Source organism: Manacus candei, unplaced genomic scaffold, assembly GCF_025592945.1.
Source record: "Manacus candei isolate 608988 ecotype Guabito, Panama unplaced genomic scaffold, ASM2559294v1 h1tg000109l, whole genome shotgun sequence".
Lineage (NCBI taxonomy): Eukaryota > Metazoa > Chordata > Aves > Passeriformes > Pipridae > Manacus > Manacus candei.
The window spans coordinates 2,506,687-2,531,002 of record NW_026138157.1 but is presented as its reverse complement, the minus strand read 5'-3'; the positions used below and the strand labels follow the sequence as shown (position 1 = coordinate 2,531,002).

General features: G+C 37.9%; 1 long non-coding RNA gene across 2 annotated transcripts in view; it reads right to left on the bottom strand.

Moving 5' to 3' along the window:
- LOC127461628 (uncharacterized) overlaps window positions 1–24,316 on the bottom strand; it is a 151,369-nt gene that overhangs the window by 69,505 nt on the left and 57,548 nt on the right. The window contains exon 3 of one of the 2 annotated variants that reach the window (XR_007900187.1): window positions 19,336–19,384. This is a non-coding gene — a long non-coding RNA (uncharacterized LOC127461628). Of the gene's footprint in view, window positions 1–19,237; window positions 19,385–24,316 lie in introns of those variants that run through there. The other variant, XR_007900188.1, reaches the window with a different exon arrangement.

Below are 24,316 nucleotides of genomic sequence, written 5' to 3'. Positions count from 1 at the left end.
CAGAAATATAAGATCTTCCCCTGTTTTCCTTCACTTACTGAGAATTATATCGTGTAGGCAACCATAACCCAAAAGAACATCATTCCACACATTGTTGGTGTTATTTTAAGTATTTTTCTGAATACTACTTAAGAACTCATTTCTTTTTTCACTTACACCTGACATATCCCTGTTGTTATTCTGACATTGCCCATGAATCTCCTCCAAAATCAGGGAGATTGTCTCAGATCAATTCTCAGTGGTTCATTTTATATTTATTTACAGATACAGAAAATAGACCTGCCACGTGCTTGTTTCCTCTCAAGCTGTCTTGGGCTAATTCTTTTCCTACCATGGGGCCATTCTGTCTTTATTTAACTTGGTTATATTTAAATTTTGTCCTGTAACCTTTGACATTATTTCTTTTCTTAATAGAAAAAAGATGATACATTATTAATGTGGTTAAATTTTCCATTTAAACAATTCTAACTTGGTATGCTTCACTACTTAATCTATTTGAGATTGCCTAAGTTTTTCCCCCCATCAAGACCAAAGAGAAACATATTGGTAAAATGAGCAACTTAAAGATGACAAGCTTACTGTCAGTATTCTGCTCAGCATGTAAAGTTGGCAGCTGCTTAACACGTATTCCAATTTCATAATGATGGACACTGGAAAATGCAATATTTTTCTCTCTCAGCCTTTCCTAATTCACTCCATATGTAAGCAGAACTTACCTCATGCATCCAGATTTCTAGCACCCCCTCCCCATGTAGGGGCAGGGTCTCCAAAGCAAATAAATAAATAAAAATGACCTTCGTGGTTTGTGGTTTTTATACACACTTTTAGTCACACATACTCAGAACCACTAAAAATCACCAAATCCCCAGAGAGCCAAGATTTAATTTAGATCACACGTTACAGGCCAGAGTAGAGAGTATCTTTACAATAGCAATATTTACTTATATTCATCAACAGATGGTAAAAGAGCACAGGGGGGAAAGCTTGAAGAAAAGTGAGAAGCTTTTCACAGAAATAATGGTCATATCAGCTATAGGTCGTCAATAAAAAGCAAATCAGATATGGATAGAATATTCAATTCTTGTATAAGTATAGCTTGGTTTTTCAAAATTACATTATAGATCAGAAATTTCTTCCTTATGTGTCTAACTCAAAACTGAAAGTCAAGTTTACACTATTCCTCTCTGGTTTTTTGGCCAATGCCCATTTACTGTGCAAGACAGAAATCAGAAACAGCACTAGTATGAGATTTGACATATGCAGCCAGAACCAGAACAGTTTCTTTTAGAGTTGTTTCCAAAGAGATGACTTCATCTGCCATAGTTACATGTGGCCATGTGCAGAACTAATGGAGAAGAACACAAAAACCAAAGCAGAATGTAACTCCCACAATTATTCAGTTGTGTTTTTGTAACCATCACTCTTCTTTGGAATACCTACAAGACTAATATAATTTCTGCTTTGGTTAATTTCCCTCTCCCTAAAATAAGTATTATCACAGATTAATATATTTTTTTGTCCCTTTCAAGAAGGCTGGTTCATATTGGGTTTTCCTCTTCAATGATAATGTTCCTTAATTTCTTCAAATCCTAGTGCATAATCTTGATGTTCAAATTGGGCTTCCACTGAACTTTCACTTTATACACTATTTGCCTCGAGTTATAGAAATAAAAATAAGTCTCCTGCCACACAAACATACGCTGCAGAATAGTGCCATGAAAAAAGGCATTTTTTTGTAATGTAGATTTTCTTTATTTCTAACAGGGTGACACAGCTCTCCCTCACTACCAAGAAGACAGATGAAGCTCCTAACACTCCCCTCCCAAAAAAGTAAAGAAATAACTCAGAAAGGACAATTATTTATGCAGCTTGGAGAGGAATGCCTGCAAGAACTGGTGCTATTGTTCAGATAAAGGGTGATTTGCTCATTAAATTACATCAGATAACACACAAGTTAAATCCAGGCTGTAAAAGTCACCTGAAATTAATATGTATGAAACAGAAACCTTAACCATGAATCACATGCCATATACTGGCACATATGTCTACCTTTTTTTTTTTTTATTTTCTAGCATTTCATCCATTCATAGAATCCCCTCAGCCATAGAAGGTAGCCTGCTAAAAGGGTGGCAGAAGACAGTGAAATCAGATGATTTTGCTAAAGAAATTAATTTTTCTGCATTTTATTTGCTGAAATATAATACATAGAACATTTTTTTTTTCCTGTGATCAACTACAGCAGTAATCTTTTCATGACTCATCTGTCTACCCTAACCATGCCCCTAAAAGACAACCTGGTTCTTTGAATCAGTGTTCCTTAGGACAATTTACTACAGATGTGGAAGGAAACCTCAGCCCAGCATGAAAACAAAGACTTTTAATAATTTATTTAAGCATTCGTGTGAAACTGTAGAGTGAATTTCTGTTTGTACAACATGCAAAACTTTACTTGCCAGACAGCGAATGTCTAAATACATGTTCTGTTTCTGATCAATCGCTCATTCAAATTGTCAAGTAGTCAAAAATACATTTAGAAAAAGATGTAGTAAATGAAGACTAATGTCGTTGCTTTTGGAAGTTAAGGTGTGTGTTTACCTGGCTGTTTACCTCAGTGGAGAGGAAAGGCTGCTGCTGGCTATAAACTGAGAGTTCAGTTGCACAGTTTGCTGCAGCAGCATAGAGTTCTTGGTAAGTTAACTTAAATAATTTTCGTAACCATGTTGTAGACATACCACATATAAAGTGAATGTAAAAAAAGATGGAGAGTAAAAACCTCATCTGATGTAATTCCTGAACCATTATATGTCAAAAATTCAATGAGGCAAAAACAAAAAGACAAACTTTTCTGTTTTCCATATGATCTTGTCTCCTAAAGTCATGAGCAAGGAGACTACCTTGTGTACACTGGAGCCTCTAGGCAGAACAATAATTTGGGGGGGTTTCCTTGCTGATTTTTTGTGGGTTTTTTTCCAATCACTAGTAAATTTTCCTGACATCATTATGTTGGTTAGCTATCACTGACTGAAGCTTTTAATTATTATTAAAATATATGTTTTAAAAAGGCACTGGTATCTACACTATCATAACATTCAACACTTTTTTACCATAACACAATTGTGTGTTTGGTTGTATCTTTTATCTGGGACCATCCCAAGTAGTATTATTTGTCCTAACAAATTGAGTTACACTTGAAACTTAGCAGGTGCCAGCCTCTAAACAAACCAAACAAAGCTTGTTCTCAATATGCAATTACGGAGTGGAACACTGTGCTCTGGGTGCAGTTAACACGGGTTCAACAGAAGACTAGACAAGTTTATGGAAGAGGAATCCACTGAGGCAAAGACACCTCAAACCCACATCATTATTTCTATTTTAGGAAGTCCCTGACCTGCAAATTGTTGAAGCACTGGGAGAACAGCCTGCTTCCCTGCCCCTACACGTCTCTGTAGGCACAGGCTTTTTTGACACTGTCGGTGACAGGATGGAGTGCTAGCAACACAGCAACTCCTACTGTAAACACACAGGAGCTTGTGTAGGTCAGTGCTGCTGGGGTTCAGCATGTGCTTCAGTGAAAACTCTAATGGATTGTTGACAGAAAGCAACCTTTTGAGATTTTTGTGGACAGTAGCTGCTCAAAGAAACTGTAAATTAGAAAATAAGCTTTCCTGGACAAGAGACAGCTTTTTGTTATGTGTTTGTATGGTGGCCACAAAGAGGTCTTATAATGAGGACAATAGGTTTACTGGGACAGTAAGTCCCGAACATTTCCAGTCACAACTTCACTGAAAGGGCATCATGACCTCTCTTTCTGTAACACTTCTGTGTTACAGAAAGTTCCTGTGCATTTTATATTTCTGTGATTATAACCCTAAGCAGGATTTACAGGCCCATATTTGGGATTAAGTGTCCACGACTGCTACTATTATACAACAAATACAAAGTCCCCAGAAGACTAGTTCGTTAGCAAACAGAATAAACTTCTTAGAGACTGAACCATAACTCTCTCCCGTAAAAAGTCTGCCATTGCCACTGCAAAGAAACTGAAACAATAGACTAAACAAAGACAAGAGTTAACCATAGTGTTTTTCATTCTTTAAAAGAATAAGCAGTGTAGCCATAGATTCTTGCCAGCTTCTGTTGCCATTTAAATTGTACCAAAGACACAAGTACTTAGAAGAGGAAGGATGAATATGAACCTGCCAGGCTGCAACAACAGTACTCTTATCTGTGGTGCAATAATATGGGTACAATAAAATTAGTTTATAAGGGTGAAAATAGCAACTTGCCATAACAGTTAAGTTTTTTCTCCCTTTAAAAATTTCTAGTAAACAAAATAAAAAGATGTTAAGAGTTATCCTTCCCCTATTTTCTTTTGTACATCTGTTATCTTCTTGCAGCCAATTTTTTCTGAAAAGTTGATGTTTTGTTGAAGCAAATCCAGTAGCTGTACAGCTGTGCTGCTGTGCAGAACAGCAACCCATTGCTCACCATCCTGAGAGCCGCACAAAACTTGGGAAGAATAATTGGCTCTGAATTTCAAGGTTCTCCATACTTTCTTCCCTCTTACAGTATTCCAGAGAGCAAGATGTTAAAATAGAGCATTCTTTTATGGTATATCAGCTATTCCTGCTGTGAATGCAAGGTAGCTTCTTCAACCTTTCATAAAGGAGAAGTGACTTTTCAGTCAGTTTGCATTTTCTGCTGGGCAACAGCCTGCATATGGACAATCATCATGCCATAGCCGACAAATTGCTGGTTGACTAGCTTATCTAATTCATATACCTTCACCTTCAGAAAAAGAAATTGGAAGGTCACCTATTTTCAACAGCAAAATGATGCAATTTTAGACTTTTTTTTTACCTTACAGACAAGCCAGAAAAACTAGGTTACTAGCTCTTTTTAAACTAATTTTACTACTAATGGTCCATATGCCAAGTAAATTTTTTTAATCATCATATAGTAGAGTATTTATATGTATCCTCAATAAGCAAACTGAATTTTAACCAGCTCCTATGCAACTAAATCTAAAAAAATAACATCTTCTAGCAGCCCTTCACATGGGAGATAAGAATCTTTGAGAATTCAGGCCCCAAGATTTTTCTGCTTGGTAAATTTTTCCATTTCTTGACCAGCTTTTCTCTGTGTATTTCACAGCTGTACTGGTCCAAGTAATGTTCACTGGTGGGAAAATATGGGTGTATCAAGTGGGTATTGAAAAGGCTTCAGTATTTATGCTGAATGTACTTTAGAGGAAGTAGTTCTTTAAAAGTGTTAAGAAATGCAAATGTGGATATTTTATTGTTACTGTTCAGGGATTCTAGGAATGCATCAAAGGATATATTCATAATATCTGCTGGAGTGTAGATTGATTTTTAGTTGGTTAATGGTTTAGTTGGTTAATAGCTAACAGCTTCTATTTTCTTACCTCCAAACAGTCTCTGAGGATTGTAAACTTCCATGACATGAAGTTTCAATGTGATGTGCAAAAGCTCTATGGGTTATCTCATGCTTCTGTTTACTAAAGAGACTCACAGATGGCTTTTAATGACTATCCTTTTGTTTCATATATGAAACTAATGTTCTTTTCTAAAGAAAATGACACTGTGGAGATGAGGTATGTTCCAGTTAGTCCTAAATTAGAACCACAGTGTTCAAAAATATCTGAGTGTTCCTGCCCTCAAGTGTTGGCAAACTCTGTAGAATACTTGTATAACTTGCTCATGTTGAGTGTTTCTTTAGGAGTTGTATAAACCAGCAATACATCAGGTCTAAAAGGCAGTAGGAAGAAGATGTGGTTAATGGCAAGTAATGGCACACAAAACAAATCTATGAAATCCCATCAGCAATTTTTCCTTCATGGAACAAAATATTCTGGCATTCAATCATCAGAAAGGTATCAGTTCTGAAAGGCACTAAGCAGTGAAACGCACTGGAGAAAATATATGAATCAGTGTGAAAATCATTTCCCCAGTGACATATCACCCTACCTCAAGGTTTCTTTTATCTGCTGCCTCCTTGGTGCTTCCCTCATTTTACCTTGCATGCTATTCACTTCCACAGTAGTGGAAATACATTCAGCTTTCTCATTTCACTCGCTTCATCCTCATATATAATTTCTACTGAAGTATTATTTTTATTTCTCTGTCATCACTTCCAACTCTCAAACCACCTTCACCACTTTTCATTATTGCACTTATTTTTTGCTCTTTTATTGTATATCTTCCTTTACATTCTATTTAAGCTTTTTAACAAAACCAAAGAAAAGATGTTGGACCATTTTTCACAACAAAGAACAGATATTCCATTCTACATGTACTGTGATTACATCATGTTTTGCTTTGCTGCAGATATCCTCCTAAGCACTCACATCCCTGATGTGTTTTTCGGTAGATGGAACCTGTCCTGCTCAGCATGTCTTCATCTCCTCCTCACAATCATTTGCCAGATAACTCTATGCTCCCTTTTCTCCTCCAAAGCAGAGTCTTTGCCAGCAACTTCATCACAATTTACCTGATGCTTTTTCTAGAGATAAAGTCACAGGTTTCCAGCGCAGACTTCTTTCCTTCAGGTATTAGCACTGTGCTCTTACTCCATGTGATAAGACATGGCTGCACACTTTGCCTTTAAGCTAACAAGCTAGCATCCCATCAAAAATTTCATGAGGAATCTGGCAAACCGTTCTGGATATTTTTCCGTGTACCGCCATGTGTATCTCAATATCTGAATGGAAAGCCAGTCTTATCCTGCGGATGCTTCACCAAAGAACATGAGACATGGAATATTTTAAAGGTATATATTATCTGCAATGGAAGCTCTAGAGAGAGACATCAGTATGAATACCTAAATATTTCCTGGATTTTCTGCATTAAAAGGCACAAGTGTAGCCATACAGACTCTCTGATACAGGTTCTATTCCTAGTTATCAATAAATTTAATGGCTAGAGAACAGAGAAAGGAAATTGTGAAGAGACATACTTCTACAGTTACTTTCACAAAGATGTTAATTGGGGGGTGAGTTTCACATAAAGAATAATCAGATCGATATATCTCATATCTTAAATTGTAAGTCCAAACTGGAAGCAAGCCTTCCAAAGGGTGACCTAAAGTTTTATTCAGACTGCCTTAAAAAAATGAAGCAACCAAAGACCAATCCATTTGGAATGTATGAAAACCGACGACAGCTAATGCAATGTAGATGTGTTTGTGAAAATAACTACCTGTATATTTAGGAATGCACAGGATTACGCCACATAAATAAATACATATAAATTTACTTACTTCAAGTCAATAGGATTTTATGTTGCAATTTTTAAAGAAAGTGATAACGATAGGACTGCACCAGCAAAGAAACTGTTATTAAACTGGTGACAAATGAGTTGGAAAAGTCCTTGTTTGCCTTTATAATATTCATGCTTAGTCTCCAGTATTTTGGACTCAAACGTGTGATTAGAGAAATCTAATTTAGCTTAAGACTATGTCTCTATTCAATATAGATATCTAATTATGCGTGTACCTATATATATAGGCACACATACCTACATAAATGTCACAGCAGTAGAGGAAGCAAAAGCATAGGAGATAAAACCTTTAGCTTCCCTCTGCCATTTAAGAAGAGTAAGACATTTCAAAGGTATTCCATCCACCTTATCCCTTACTTCTCCACCTGTAAAATAAGAACTTGCATCTATCTTTAACAGAAGAACTTGACGAACACTCCATTAATAGGAGAGTTTAACTAAAGTTGACCTCCACTAGGAAATTGCTACCTATTTCTAGTGTAAAGGAAAACTTCTAGCGATAATGTTATGCTATAATGACATACACTAAGTAGAGGAGTATTACAAATGTTTATAGAATCTGGGGTGAGAGAGATCTAGATGCTTTGCAAATAATTTGCTTTCAGTCACTTTAAAACTCTTTCCATTCAAATATTAATCACAATAAATGTAATACACTGTACAAAGAATTAAGATAAAAAGTATTTCACACTTAGGTGTAGATTTGTAGTACTGCTAGGTTTGAACTGACTGTAATGTAAGTATATCACCGCTCCAAAATCAGAAGATAAATAAGGCCACTTCAGACTATATCTGTCTTCCTGAAGACATTAATTGCAGAAAGACTTTCTTTAAGCATTGCTCTAAGTCCCTTTCTTTAACCTGTAATAAGTTGCACATAAATGCATGTCCTTACTATGGGTATAATTTACTATTTGTGATGTCACAAGAGTGTTCTTACACTGTTTAGATTTTAAAGTACTACTAATGGGAGAAAAGAAATTGTGTCTCTTTCATATATATCTTACCTTACAAAAGTAGAAAGAGGGTATAGTTCCCAATGTGTGATGCTCCATGTTTTTGAAATTACAGCCCTTAGAGATTTTTTTGGCATTAAATAAAACCACTAACAAATTGCTAGTGGTAAAACATTGCATGAACATTGTTTCTTGCAAAATATTGGAAATAACTATTGTAGCATTACTCAACAGTTAGGCAACCTCTGTTTACTGTAAGTATTAGCTCCTTGAACAACGTGTCCTGCATACGTAAATTCATTCCCTTTGGAACCAAACTCCCAACTCCTAACACTTGGATCACAAAAGTAAAACAAAAATATATGAACAAGTCCTCTTGCTAACTGGTCTAATATCCATAGCTGGACAAAACTGCTTACTTCAAATAAATAACTAAATAAAACATGGCTAAACAGAACCATGCTTATTTTTCAAACATTTCCCCACAAACAGTCCTAAAGAATATATTTCATTTAGTGAAAAATAAGATTTTGTTTTGCTTCTTGTATATATATCTGAGAATCAAACTGTGTAGCTACTTCTCTTTGGAAAAGTAACTAGAGCACTGTCCATCATACATCTCAACATCCCTTATTGGTCAGTGAAATTTTCATCTGAGCAAAAGAGCATTAACATGTTCCTATCTGTCTCCATCCACGAAGGAAACAATATACTAGGAGAAGAACTGAAAATTTTGAAGCATTTCCTCCATCATTAAAAGTTCAGTAGTGTGATGGGAAAATATAAACTCTTTTTTTTTTTTCCTTTTCCACCATATAGAACTAGATCCAGCAAACTAAACATTGGCTCTCCTCGGAGGGTAGAATCAAAACTCAGATTTGGTTCCTACTCTCTCTAGCATACTTCTGTAGTGTTGAACAGTAAATGGAAACAATCTTGATTTGTAACCTTAAATCCAATTCCCTATTTTCCTCTCCCTGATTTTTTAGACTGTTCTCCTTGGATTTTGTAAAGATGGATTGGAAGAAGTCTTCTGGATTGAAATATTTCCGGTTCAAATCTAGCCTCACAGTGGAGCTAATACTGACTCTCCTCTGAGTTCCAAGTACATTCCTAATTATTCTTTCCCGTTTTATTCCAAACATACATAGTAATAAATAAACAAGAAGAAGTGCTGGTTTTTTATACATGTGTCTTTGATTTTATCTTTTTTTTTTCTTTTAAGTCATAATTACATGTAACATCAATTGTAAAAACACACATCTTAGAGGAGAGCTTGTTATTTAACTAATTCTACTGTGGTTGACAACTAACATGCAGAAAATTAATTTAGATCCTACATTAATCCCAGAAGCTTAACAAAATTGGAATTTGGGAAGGAGCACAACCATCTTTACCGGAGAGAAAAGAATGTCACAACACATTTAGCACATACTATGCCAGCAGTAGTAAAGCAGAGATGGGAGTTAGCACCTGCTTAAGAAGAGAACAAGCATGCTAACACTGGGAGTCAGGGGAATTTCCCACTAAACTACAACATATAGAAAGTAGGTCACTTTTACTCTTTTGAGAATGATAAAAAGCAACAAAATTCTGAATTATATATGAACCATTACATTTAATTTTCTTCATCTCCAGCAGCTCCCAGGAGCCTTGAAGACAGAAAAATCTGGATTTTACGACTCTGGCAATTATCTAAGTTAATACCGTAGAGTTCTCCACAACCGTTTTTATTACAGTTATGGGTCTGTCAACTTTTTTATTTTACTCCCCTTTACACTTCTTTCTGTAGTGCTTGCCTCTGATTTAATGTTTGCTGTAAAATTTACTCCAGACATTACTTGGCACACAAGCATCTTACAAACAGGCTTTACCTAAAATAAATCTTGAACATATCTGCAATGTAACTTATCTAGCTCTCTTGCCAGGTGTTACTGGCAGAAAATAGGGTCAAGTTCAAATTTATTGCCTTTTTAAAGGTAATAAATGTGATTGGCTAATGTACCGCACCCAGAAACCTGTGAAAACTAAATATCTTCTCTGTGTGACCTTAAAGGTCAATTATTTTCTATTCTGAAACATGGAGTCTATGCAAAACAAGAAAAACATTATGTGGGGAAAAGGAGAACTGCAGCTTGATAGCATACAACAAAACCTACTCCCATTTATAAATACAAAAAGCAAAGCTATCTGATAATAGAGTTGAATTTAGGAGTCACATTTTATATAACATAGTAGGCTAAATGTAAAAAACTGATTACAACACTTCCATGGAAGAGAAGAAACACTGGAGGTCAGCACCCAAAACAGAGGCCTAGTAAAAGAACCAACCACTGCAATTTTCCTTAGGGACTAAGTTCAAATTCAGGGCAATGAATGTTGTTTACTTGAGTTATGCACAAAGGATGAGAAAGGGCAAAAATACAGGCACAGATAGAGCAGACAGCAGTAAAGCTCCAGAGACAACTAGAGAGAATGTAGGATGATTTTGATAAGAAGTTAAGCAAGAAAGAGGGGCTTAGGGTAGACCATTTCTGAGGAGACTGTTAAAGCAATGAGCCTCTCATGTTTACTTCTTATGGCATTCAGAGAAATGGGAGTTCACAAATATAGACAGAATTGCAAAAAAGAATGATTACATTTCATCATCAATTTGTAAAAACATTGCCCCCAGATATCAACTAAACACCATGGATTAAAAAGAGTGAAACACCATCAAAGTAGCTCAGCAGCTTTGCACCTGATTTCCACCTCTCCCAGTGCAAACACCTTTGTAACAGCACCTCCCCTTCACCTGCTGAGAATCACACTACTGCCAGCATAGCACTAGAGTCAAAAGGCATATTTTGGTAAATCTATTCCCATTGGAAATGCTTCCCTGAGCTCATGTTGAGACTACTCCAAAACAAAGCCAGAGAGAAGTCAGGGGCACTGGTACTGAGAGGGGTACTGGTGTAGCACAGTTAGCTCAGGCCTCTGCATCCCTGTCAGCCATCAGGACTCACTCACGCTTTATTCACTCTTTGCAGCCTTTAAAAATTAATATCACCAAAGGCCTTAAATGTAGTCTTTCCCATCTGGGAACACTGGCTTGCCACAAGGCTTCAGTTCTGTTACAGTTCTTTCAATTTAAAACCTTAAGAAATGTGTTGTTTTCTTATGTTGCTACTCAGCATGTGGCATATGGAAGATGACAGCAGAGGTCAATCTTGTGAGTTCCACAATAATATAGAAAATACAATTTATAAGGAGACAAAATATGGGTGAGAAACAAAGGAAATCATCAATATGGAGAGATGCCAACTACCAGGCATGTTGAATTTCCTGACAAAATCCATGCACAGGCATTAAAACTGTGAAAGCGAGAGCTAAGTCTCCATAGAGAATTTATAATGGAAGGTGAGAAAAATTGTTGGTATAACATTGTGGGGTTGGGGGCAGAGGGGAGATAATCAGGATGCTCCTGTTGGAATAATGCTCCCAAATGCTGAAACAGATCATCAAAATATTCAATGAGTCCAGAAAGAACAGTAGATACAAAAATGTTTTGTTTTGACTTCACCTGAATAAGTATTTGTATTGAGAAGTAAGAAAAAAATATACTACAGAACTCACATTCTTGGCACCCACAAATAATCTCAGAAAGAATGGAAGCAGATGAGTTTTACATTTTTAAACCAATAGACCTAGCTTTAGAAACATGCTACTCATTGCAAGAACAACTACAGTGATCAGTGAAAGGAATATAACAATAATGTATTGATACAGAATAAGCACTCAAATTCCAAACTAAGCAAACAGTATGGAGCATGCAGGTGCCATGTATTATAGATGCCATCTAACACATATGCTACAGAGTGCAATTTGACAGAAAAATTAATGGCCAACCTATAAACTGCAGTGACAGAAACAGAGGAAGCAGAGCCGATATATCTCCATGTACTACTGATATGCCAGGAAAAACAACCACAAGCACCTATTCTTGCTGTATCTGAGACAGTTTGGAAAGACCTCCACTGAAGGGAACGCAATCTGCACTGTCAGATAGCAGATGCAGAGATTCTTTATGTACATTTATTACAGAAAAAGGCAGACAGACGCTCAGCTGCCATTTTTGCTCTTTTAAGTCAGCAATCGATCCAAATCAAACGAGATTGCAGAGCCACCTGCACTTCAACTTCAGCCACATCATGGATTAGCAAAACCAGGCACTGATGAGGTGTAATGAAACTGTTTCAAGACCAATAAGTTGTTGATAAGAAGCCCATGAAACAAGTGATAATAATTCTTGGATTCAGTAGCAGATGACAAGACTGGATTTTATTTAAAAGGGACCATAATCCCATTGGATTCAGTAGCTGACACTAGGAAATAGATAAATACTACATAACCGAGAACAGGCATGCCAAACATAATTCAGGAAGCACAGCTCTTGCCAGAGATAAATTCCAGTTCTGAGTGTATATGATGCAGCATGAGGTGTGCAGAAAGTACTGTGATCTTTGTAGCAAAGTGAGACTGCATATTTTCTCAAGCCCAGCTTCAACTGGGAACAGACCAGAAGGGACCTCCCCAGTTTTACTGATGTAGCTCTATGGTCCAACTACACCACTCCAATTTCTGGGAGAAAGACCATCTGAAGGACACTCAGACAAAAAGTTTGATTTGGAAAATGAAAGCTCAGCACAACTAGCAGACTGTGCTCAAACTGCTAGTATGTCAAATCTTTTCACGCTATAGTCCTTAAACTTCTCATTTTATTAATGTACTATTTATATAAAAAAACCAAACCCTCTTTCTTATACAATCACTTTGTTCTTGGAGGTACCTTCATGTCTTCAATCACTACCTGTATAAGACAGGAAGCAAAAGCAACATACGTTTACTAAAGATAAAAGAATATAGGAAAAGACCAGGATATGAAGCTCTGGTTTGTTTTCCTCACACATCATAATCCACTTACAGCTTAACTGCTGTTCAAATATTACTTAAGTAGTACTCAATTTATTTATGATACTGGTCAAGACTCAAAAGTGATAAATGTTGCACATTACAAACATATCAGATTGGCCAGATCACAAGCTCTTAAAGTTTTACCCCAGTAACCTCAGAGGTCTGGCAGATTAGTAATACTTGCATATTATACAGAATATTTTCTTCTAAAGAATTTCAGCAGGTCCTAAACACAAACTATACCTCTGAACAATAAATGTCATGTTTGCACACAACAGTGATCATTTTTTTGCCTCTCAATGCAACTCTAGCTAATATGCCAAAAGGAGTTGTCCTTCCCTCAAACCAGCAAACACATCATCCATGTCAGGACAGCGCAAAGAGAGGTGTAACACTTCCGTCCAAGCACATTCCACTGTCATTTTGCTTGTGAGTTCAAATGAGATTTCCTTTGAAGTGATGGGATAGTAATGGAAGTCTGATAAAAGACTTCCATTAGCTTCCTGGATTGAAAAAGCCCAACATATCGGTTTAAGATTAGTAATAACAATTACTGCCTTCTCTCAATCTGTTGAAAACTGTATAAAGGTCACAGCACTGCTGATGCCCACATTTTTTGCCTGTTTTACACAGCTGAATAGATAGAGTGACTCATGACAGCCAAATTCTGAGATCAGACTCTAAGCAACGATGACATCAGATACTGCCAAAAGACATTTGATTCCTCTATTGTGAAATGCCAGGTTGGTTCTGGGACATGGTAAGAAGCCAGCAAAATTCTATAGTGAGCTATTGTGTGATACTAAATACAAGATCATCACTCCTGCTGCTGCTGCAAGTCACAGGGCATCCAAGGATGTGTCTAACAATATTGCCACTTTCTACTGTGTTTACAAAATACTGCAACAAAGCTTCATGCATTCAGACTATAGAAAGTGTCTGCGAGGGAATGGAGACCCAGAACTCAATGCTGGGACTACAAATTAAGAAACCGAAACTAACGAATCTAATGAAAGTCTCTCAGCAGCAATATAGACAGCATAGTGCTTCAAAGGCAATCTCATGTCCTGAGCATCTACAAGTTTCTCTGCACCTGACATTTTGCAAAATTTTTGCATTTATTTCTGAGCAATATGGTATTTTTATTAGGTTCAGCATGCAATTAAAAGGATCAGATCTTCCTTCCAAGCTCTCTGATACTAATTTAAATGTCTAAACAGAACTATTGCTGATTTCAGCCAATAAGTGTCCTATCCTAAAGCGTGAGTGATGACATTGTGGCCAATTCACTATACTCACAGTAAAAGGAGTAAAAGATAGCTGAGGACAGCTCCTTAAACCTGAGTAGTCTGTGCTTAATAGATGTGGGCTGGCTTGATTGGCAACTGTACAATTTATGTTGCAAAACAGCACATGATGTATAAAATGTATTATGCTTTTAATTAACTTATTTTCTGTCAGTTTTGACTTTGGGAAAGAGGACAGTTATGCAAAAGGAAAAAAAAATACACCATTTATTTGATTCCAAATAAAGTGATATGGAAAGGTTCTCAGAGTGTAGGGAACCAAATTAATCTCGGTAGAGCAATTGTCTTCTCTTTTTAATTATATAGAAATATGGCAAGTATAGCAAGTGTTTTGCACTGATAATAGCAGTATTTGGAAAATTCAAATAACACATATGCATATTCAGATATGCCAAATATTTTGTTCTTTTTTTTAAAAGATGAATTTATAGAGACCCTTCCATACTATATTTGATCAGATCAAGCTTCCAATTCCCCCAGCAGCCAATCCTGATGGTGTCCTAAATGGGTCCCAGGGAAGAGTGTGAGAATGGTTTATTATACAGCACTAATTCCCCAGAATATTTTTCAGCCTCCAGGGATTTATGGTTGAGCAATTCCTGAACAAGGTGCAGCAATTCTATCTTTAATAGTTCTCAATGGTTTCTTCTTTTCATCCAAGGACTTTTCACACCTGAGAGTTTTTCCTGTCCATAGCATCTTGTGACAAGAACTTTGACAGCTTAACAGTGGAATGTGAGGTAAAAGTACCTTTTTTCCCTATTTTAAAATTGCCACTTCATGGGTTTACATATCCTACTCCTTTCTATAATTCTTCACAGTAAAACATATCCTACTCCTTTCTATAATTCTTCACAGTAAAACCTTACTGTGCCTAGGAAGCTCCTGGAACAGATCCTCCCAAAAGCTATGCTAATGCAGGTGGAGAACAGGAAGGTGATTCAAAGCAGCCAGCATGGCTTCACCGAAGGCAAGTCCAGTCTGACAAACCTAGTGGCCTTCTACAATGGCACGACTACATCAATGGACAAGGAAGGGACAGATGTCATCTATCTGGACTTTTGTAAGGCCTTTGACATGGTCCCCCACAGTTTCCTTCTCTCTAAATGGGAGAGGGATGGATTTGATGGATGAACTTTTTGGTAGATGAGGAATTGGTTGGAGAGCCATATCCAGAGGGTAGTGGTCAACAGCTCAATATCATGATGGAAGCTCAATGTCCAGATGGAGATCAGTGACAAGGGATGTCCCTCAGTGGTCTGTACTAGTTTATATCTAGTTTATATTAAAAGTGCTGTTTAATATCTCCAGCAGTGCAATCGAGTGCACTCTAAGAAAATCTGTAGACTCCACCAAGCTATGTGGTGTGATTGACATGTGAGGGATGGGATGTCATTCAGAGGGACCTGGACAAGCTCGAGAAGTGGGCCTATGCCAAGATCACAACGTTCAACAAGGCCAAGTGCAAGGTGCTGCACCTGAGTCAGGTCAACCCATGGTATCAATACAGGCTGGGGGACAAACACACCGAGAGCAGCCCTGACGAGAAGGATTTGTGGGTGCTGGTGGATGAGAAGCTGGACAGGAGTTGGCAATGTGTGCTTCCAGCCCAGAATGATACTAGATTTGTAAAGCATGATCCACCTTTAAAAATCCATATTGATTCTGTGCCAACACACAGTATTGATTCCTGAGTACACTGGTTCTCCAAAACAATTTTTTTGCAGTAACCCAGCTTCCAAGTTTCTCTAGAATCCTTGGGTGAATATCATATATTGCCGTTCATTATTAACAACTTCTTCTCTAAGCAATTCTATCAAAAACCAGCACTATGGAGTCTAATAGCTTCTTGGAAACAATGTGCTTTTTTAGTTCCCAAGTCCTTACACAATCACAAGGTTATGATTATAACCAGGTAACCAATATGTAGAGTGAAACCTAACACAATTAATGGGATTTGGTGAAACAGGTATTCTTAAACCTGATGAAAATGAGGAATCCAATAGAACTGACTTCTTCAAGACTTATTTCCTGCACTCAAAACTTAAATTAATTCTAACCTAATCTGAAATGTAACTGTAGAATTAATCTCTACAGGAATCTGTAAACATGAAACATCAGCTGTTGATAGCATTCATCATCCCAAACTTCCAGGTCAAACTTTTTCTTTCCCAAACATAAGATAAACCCCAGCCATAATCCTGCTTAATATATGGACAGTGAACTAATTTTTGCAGCTAAAATGCATTAAAGACAGTAGCTGTATCATCAGAATACACTGGTGTCTCTAAATATTCCCTTCCCACTCAGGTGAACAAACTTCATAAGGTGCCAGAATAACACCATTTGCCTTTCATGATGCTAACCTGCTTCCTACCACTGAAGCCATTCCAGACCCAGTGACAAGCTAGGCGCAATGAGCACTTTTTTCTTATCTCCTGCTTTTAAGCCAAAAAACTGAAATCAAATCAAGTGACCATTTCATCAAGAAAAATTGATTGAGATTCATTAGAAAACAACATTCTTTCTAATATTTGTTGACTCTAAACAATCCAACAGTGAGCTTGGTTGATGAATATTCCCTCTTTTAGGTCATAATGCCACCCTAAACCTAAGCCTAATTTTCTTTTAAACCAAAATGGCTAATTTGTATAGTAAATAAAATTATAAGGCATTTGTTCCCAATTATGCAAACTTTCATCGTATCTCTGTCAGTATTGCAGAATGTAAGAATAAAAAGGCTTTTTACCTTCTTTTCTGAAAACCTGATTCTAGTCCTAGCCCTAAAATTAACATGTACTGTAGAGAGGGAAGAATCTGTACTTGAATACCTAATATGAAGCATATGCTCCTGCCTACGCCATAGTACTCTCTCTGACATGTTTTTTCCCAGTTTCCTAGCCTTATCCCAAGCCTTCCTTAAATGGAAGATGTGTCCAGGAATACTGAAAACAAAATAGTTGCTTATGACTACACTAGCTGCCTTCTGAACCCTTATAAATCCAGCAAAAATCAGACTTGCTACAGCTTTCCTTTCTGATATCCTAACCCTATATTTCATCAGTTCCTAATGAAAAATTAAAGATATTCATCCCCAGTGATATCAACATTCTTATTCCTGCCAGTCATGTGGATCTGACATAAAAACAGGTTCTCAAGCCTTTTTCATTTTTTTTCAGATTTTAAATCTAACCTATAGGTTACCTATACACAAGAGCCCTCCAGAACAACTGAACATTATCCATTCTCTCTTTCTTTCTTGATGGCCAGACAAGTATTTCATTATAAAATGACCTTTTCAAAACTTATTTTCAAATTTTAATCCAAAACTACACATTGAAAATCAGTAATCCAGACTAAAGTTCAAGAACTGGTGAATTTAACCACAGTGGTTATTAAAGCAACTCTTTCAAAAGTTTAAAGAGAAGTTGAAGAACAATCTTAAGGCACTGGGTCAGGTAAAGCTCTTATTATAAGTACATTGTTTGAAGTTTAAGGTTGGTTTCAAGACTAGCCTTAGAAGAGTGAAACAGTGTTTAGCACTGAACAAGCATTAAATAAAGATAATGCTTACCCCATGAAACTCACCACCAAAAAGAGAACCTGGAAGAAGACAGGATGCTGTAGAAGGCTTAGAAGAGGACACTAGCAGTGTGATTTCATTGCAGGTCTGCCTGACCCACCTGACTAAATAAATGTCGACAGTAAAGATTTTATTGGACTGTTATTGTTAAGTATTAGCATGCCTTGCAAAGACGTGGTTTGAATGAGATAGCAGTATCTGGTATATCAAATTCAGAGGTTAGTTTACACTTGGAGCATTCAGTAGGCAATCTGAAGATGGGAATGAGAGATAGAGTGGGATGTGAGAACCTCTGTGTATCATCTGTGCTTTTGCTCATTAGATGGGAGAAATGTACATTATATTCAGCAACATATTTGTGGTTCTGGCACACATACAACCAGATTCAGATGTTGCCACATCGTTCTGCCTTATATAACCCACGGTGATGACAGAAACTGCTGACAAGCTTGCTGCAAAGGACTGGTCAGTTTTTGACTGGCTAATGCCAACTAACTATCTCCACTGCTAGCATCTGTCATTCCAGAAATATCTGTTTTTAAAGGGATTTAAAAGAGCACTAAAGACCGCACTACACATTATCTGCAGGCAAAACTGCAAGTGAAATTTTGGACATTTCTTGTTAAAACCATAGCTACCAACATGCCATCTAACAATTTCTCCAAGATAATTCAGGCGACAATTTAACTGTAAAATGTGGATAAATTACAGAGAAATATAATATAATACATAATGTTATCTTTGAATCAGCCTCTTTCTCTATAGAATTAACATTTTTCCCAATAAGTATTTTCCCAATAAGTATTTCATTACACGTTCAATAATTTATAATACTAGAAAAAAAGTAAAGCCAGGCTCAACTGGAAAGACAAAAATCCATCCAAACCACTTTTACTGAATTACTAAGTATGCCTTGCAAGAAAAGCTTCCATGGTCTTGTCAGGAAGGGAAGTAATTTATCACTGAATCCAGCCCTTAGGTATCTGAACAGAACTTCAGATTTCAGAAGTGAGCTCTGTGGCTTTCTTTTACAGGTTAAAAATACTTGTTAAAGCCATCTAAACTGTTGCTAAGAGAAGTGACACATTTGGCAGGGATTTGTGAGTGCTAGCTGGAGATTCTAGAAAATAAAGTGGGTTTGGCTTACATGTTGTTTTTTTAATTTACTTCAGAATCTTTAGCAATAGTTACAGATAAAATTCAAATCATTATATAACACAAATTCAGTATACACTCACCAAAGGACTTCTATATCTTCTTCAGGATCTTCCTACGAAGCCCCATCAGCTGAGACAGAAATACACCATTTAGACGTAAATTTTAAAACATTTGCAGAAATTTAAAATAAGTATCTTCCATGTCATACATGGATTTAGATAGAGGGTTCCTCCTGCAAGAGGGAACACTGAGCCAGACTCTCAGCTCTTCACAGCTCTCTATGCCCGTGTACCTTGTGTGTTAGTCATTCAGATGGCTCTTAACATACGCTGGAATAAGTTAGCTGGGATTTAGGTATTATCAGGCTGAGTTGGAGGAAGAACATGACTAGGAACCAATTTCACAGGTTATGCATTTCTATGAAATCTTTAAGAAAATGGAAAGTCTGGGTTTTTTTCTGTTTTCACTGTTTGGAAGAAAAACATGATGTTACTGAAACATGCTGCTAAACGGTACTATAGAAATATGCTTAATGTGCTTAATGGCTTAATAGAAATTAAATTGTTCCTTCAAAACTCTGAAACAGTGAAGTTCTAAACCACTCCTTGACTAGAAGCACATGACTATTCCCATCAGCTTCCCTTGGGTGTCCTCAATGGTTTATGAGCTGCCTGTTGGACTAGATCATGGTCATGTACAGTACTCTGAAGTCAAAAGCAGTCCTGTAATTGGGTTCTTAGCACTAACACCTCAGACTGTCCTTTGTATTCCTATAATGTTACATATTTTTTAAAAAATAAGAAAAAAAATAAAGCCTTGATGTTGTTCTGTAAGAATTGTTGTCAGTCCTAAACAGCTCCAAAACTTTTAATAGGAGTGGAGTATTGCTTGAGATTTTCAGGCATTCATATGCCAAACTCCTTTAAGAACCTTTGCATTAGTTGTAGCCATGACCTCAGCTAACCCAAAGAAAGCCACAGGCACGTCTCCTTCCCTATTGGCAGCTACTTTAATTGGCAGGTTCACAATGAGCACTTTTGTTTGCATCCTAAACATGCACAGGATGATTAAAATGTTTAATACTTTCATCCTGCAAGTGCAGCAATCAATATGTTGGGTTTTTTAACAGGCCAAGTCATTACACATTTAAATAACCTCATTCAAACACTTAAGGAACTTGTTTTACAAGGACTAAAAAGGTTCCCTATTGAAAATTATATGGATTTAGCTCAGTTTAAAAATAGATATTTTGTTTGTTTTCCATTCAGTTGCTCCGCTATTTGCTGCTCTTTGCTTGCATATGTAGTCTCTGAGTATTTTACTACCCCCTGCTGTATGGAAAGAAAACTGTGCAGTAGTTGTGTACTATGCTGCTAACACCTCTTGAGAGCTCCCCATCAGCTGGAACACCAAAAGGATGGATTCAGAGTGGTTGGAGATATAGAATTCTGTTTGGGTTGTCACATGAAGTTCCTAGTGGGTATGGCATGGATAACAGGGAACAAAGTTTTCTTGACAGCACCGAGATCATAGACCCTTGTTGGAGCAGAAGGGTTACTGGGTTTGTATAGTGCATATCATCATGTTTCCCAAGCAACTAAAAGTGCTTTGTGAAGCAGTGAGTCAGAGTCTGGTTGTGCAGTAACCACACACAGCGATTTATGTTTTCAGAAACTATGTGTTCAAGAACAGGATATTGTTATATATGTCTCTAGCACTAACACTGTTGAGCAGCCACTGAATCAAACTGACCACCTCTAAAGCGTGTGAGCAACATTTGGTGTACTACTGTGCACCAGAACAACCCACATAATATTCACTCACTTGGGCTGCTATATTATGTGAAGAAACTCTCGCACTTTCAACTCAGCTGAACTGCCTCTCTTGGTTAAGGGCATAATACTGAATTGCCTTCCACATTCACATGAGAAAATGCACATTCCATGTGCAGTTTGCAGCTCAAATAAAGAGTACACTCAAATTTTGCTCACCTATCATCAGAAGCCAGAGACAAACATTTCTCTTACATTTTTTTCACAAAGTAATTTGCCAGAAAATCTCATTCTTCTACCATCAGTTCCCTGTGCTGGAAGAAAAGGGATTTGAATTTGTGCTCCATGGCATTTCCTCTCCTGCTGCAGTTCACACTGGGTTAACCTGGTGCTCACACAGGGTAAACTTATTTGAAACTGGTGTCGAGGCTGGTTGGTGGCTGGTTCACCATAGCCCTGCCCCACCTGCCTGGCTGAGTAGCAAGGTGGTCTGCTCCCTGGACTGCCCAGCTATTTGTCCCAGTCATTAAACTGGAGCACCCTTGAAAAAACAGGTTTTTTAAAGGCAGTTCATGTTGGACTGTAACCTACTGTCAGGAGTAATGGTAATTTAATATATGTATTCCCCAGCAGCAGAACAATCATAAATAGGAAGTCCCAGAGTTCAGATTCAATCCCTTGGTCCACAGGGGAAATGACCTGCTCCAAAACTTTTGCTGGCACCAGTCATTTCCAGCTTGGTGCCAAAACTGATGCATGTGCAGTGATGGATAAAATCTGCCAAGTCTTCAGTACTATTTGCAGTCTAACATTGCCTGCATATGAGACTGCCAGCAGTTTGGCATTGCCTGTTCTTCCTTGACAATACCTCCACCTTTGACAATAAGTTTAGGCAGAAAAAGAAAGGAACTGCTTATAATCACTTGTTCCTTTGGGTGAGCAGGAACCTTAGTCCATAAATAATTTCTTTTGCTTTGGCACAGTGCCTCTGTCTCTGAGTAAGGCACCAGTCTACCACCCTCTCTTCAGGGCAAGCCACCTGTAAAGGGTACACAGCAGTATGGCCACATGATTTCATTCACTGCAGCAAAATAGGCTCAGCAGATAGAGGCAGACAGCAATCCAAATTCCATTTCAGTTCCTAAAACAGAACTGATAATCACAGAATCACAGAATGTGCCAAGTTGGAAAGGACCCACAAGGATTATCAAGTCCAACTCCTGGCCCTGCAAAGGACCATCCCCAAGAGTCATACCATGTGCCTGAGAGTATCATCCAAACACTTCTTGAACTTCGTCAGGCTTGGTGCTGTGACCAATTCCCTGGGGAGCCTCTTCCAGCATCCAACCACTCTCTGGTTGAAGAACCTTTTTCTCATATCCAACCTAAACCGCTCCTGACACAACTTCAGGCCATTTCCTTGGGTCCTGCCACTGGTCATCACAGAGAAGAGATCAGTGCCTGCCCCTCCTCTTCCCCTCATGAGGAAGCTTTAACTGCAATGAGGTCTCCCCTCAGTCTCCTCCAGGCTGAACAGACCAACTGACCTCAGCCATTTCTCACACAGCTTCCCCTCAAGGCCCTTCACCACCTTCATTGCCTTCCTTTGGACACTCTTATAGCTGAATATCTTTCTTACATTGCAGTGCCCAAAACTGCCACAATATTCAAGGTGAGGCCACCCCAGTGCAGAGCAGAGCAGGACAATCCCCTCCCTCGACCAGCTGGTGATGCTTTGCCTGATGCCCCCCAGGACATGGTTGACCCTCCTGGCTGCCAGGGCACTGCTGACTCATGTTCAACTTGACATCGACCAGGACCCTCAGGTACTTTTCCATGGCACTGCTCTTCCAGTGTCTCATTTCCCAGTCTGTACAAACACCCAGGGTTGCCCCATCCCAGGTGCAGAATCCGGCACTTTCCATTGTTGAACTTCATTTGGTTGGTGACTGCCCTGTCCTCTAATTTGTTGAGGTCTCGCTGCAGGGTCTCCCTTCCTTCTAGGGAATCAACAGCTTTCTGTGATCTGCAAACTTGCTTAGTATCCCTTCCACTCCTGCATCCAAGTCATTTATGAAGATGTTGCAGAGCACAGGGCCCAAGATGAAGCCCAAGATGAAGTGTGGAACTCCACTAGTGACAGGTCACCAGTCTGATGTTACCCCATTCACTATTACCTTTTGTGCTCAACTTGGACTATGGACCTTCTGATGACATTCAGCACTGAGTGATGCTAGTGGATTATAAAGGTGCAACAGGTAGAGGCTAGGCAATGTATACCATGAAAAAGATGGATTAGCCAGATAGTTTCCTACAACCAACTCTTTGTAAATCTAGTCATGTCCAGCACAACTGACTTTTCTAAATTTCTATTACCAATTCTTATAAGAAATAATGCATTTGACTATATTTTGCTATGATGTCAAATATATTATTTGACAAATTTTTTTTTAATTTAATTTTTTTTCAGGCAGTTCAGCTAACTCCAATAATAAAAATGCCTTATTCTGTCATCATTCAATTCACTTCCCATTTCAGGAAAAAATATCAAGACTAAACATCTACCAAATGTTATTCCTCTCCAACTGAATATGACGGATGATCTGAGGATCACATAAAAATTAAACAAAAAGTGCATTGTTCCTTTCCAGATTTTTCAGCTGGTGTAAATCAACATAGCTTCGCTGATGCCAAGTTGCAGAGATGTACATCAATTGAGAATCTTGCCCTTCATCTTCAGAGAGAGATATTTTACCTACAATTTAGTTTCTCTGTCTTTTCAGGCTCAGGCAAACTTCAGCCTACTTTCCTTTCATGCTCTGCATATCACAATAAATAATCTCCATTTTGGTAAGTTCCTCAGTGCTCCTAACCTGAGAAGAGGTCCTGTGGAGAAGGCACAGAACAGATGTAACTGGTCAGCCACTCTGTCCAAGACTGTCTGACTGAGATCCAGGCATCATAATTACTCAGTGTTTCAGTCCTGATTTGTGAAATACATCCTTAGCAAAGAGAAGTACACATAGGCTTTTGCATTGATCAGGTCCCATGATGATATAAAATCTATAAAAAACTTAATATCAAAATGAAATAATTTCAATTTAATTTAAAGTGCAGTCCTAAAGGTACTACCACTTTCCATGTAGTTTGATCCTTCTAACTCCTTTATTCTCTCTCCCTGAAATCCAGAGGACCCCAACTACAGCAGGGACCAGGTATCCTCTTCCAACCACCTGGGAAGCTGCAAGCATGAGGGAGAAAGAGCCTCTATAAGGTTAAACTCCAGGAC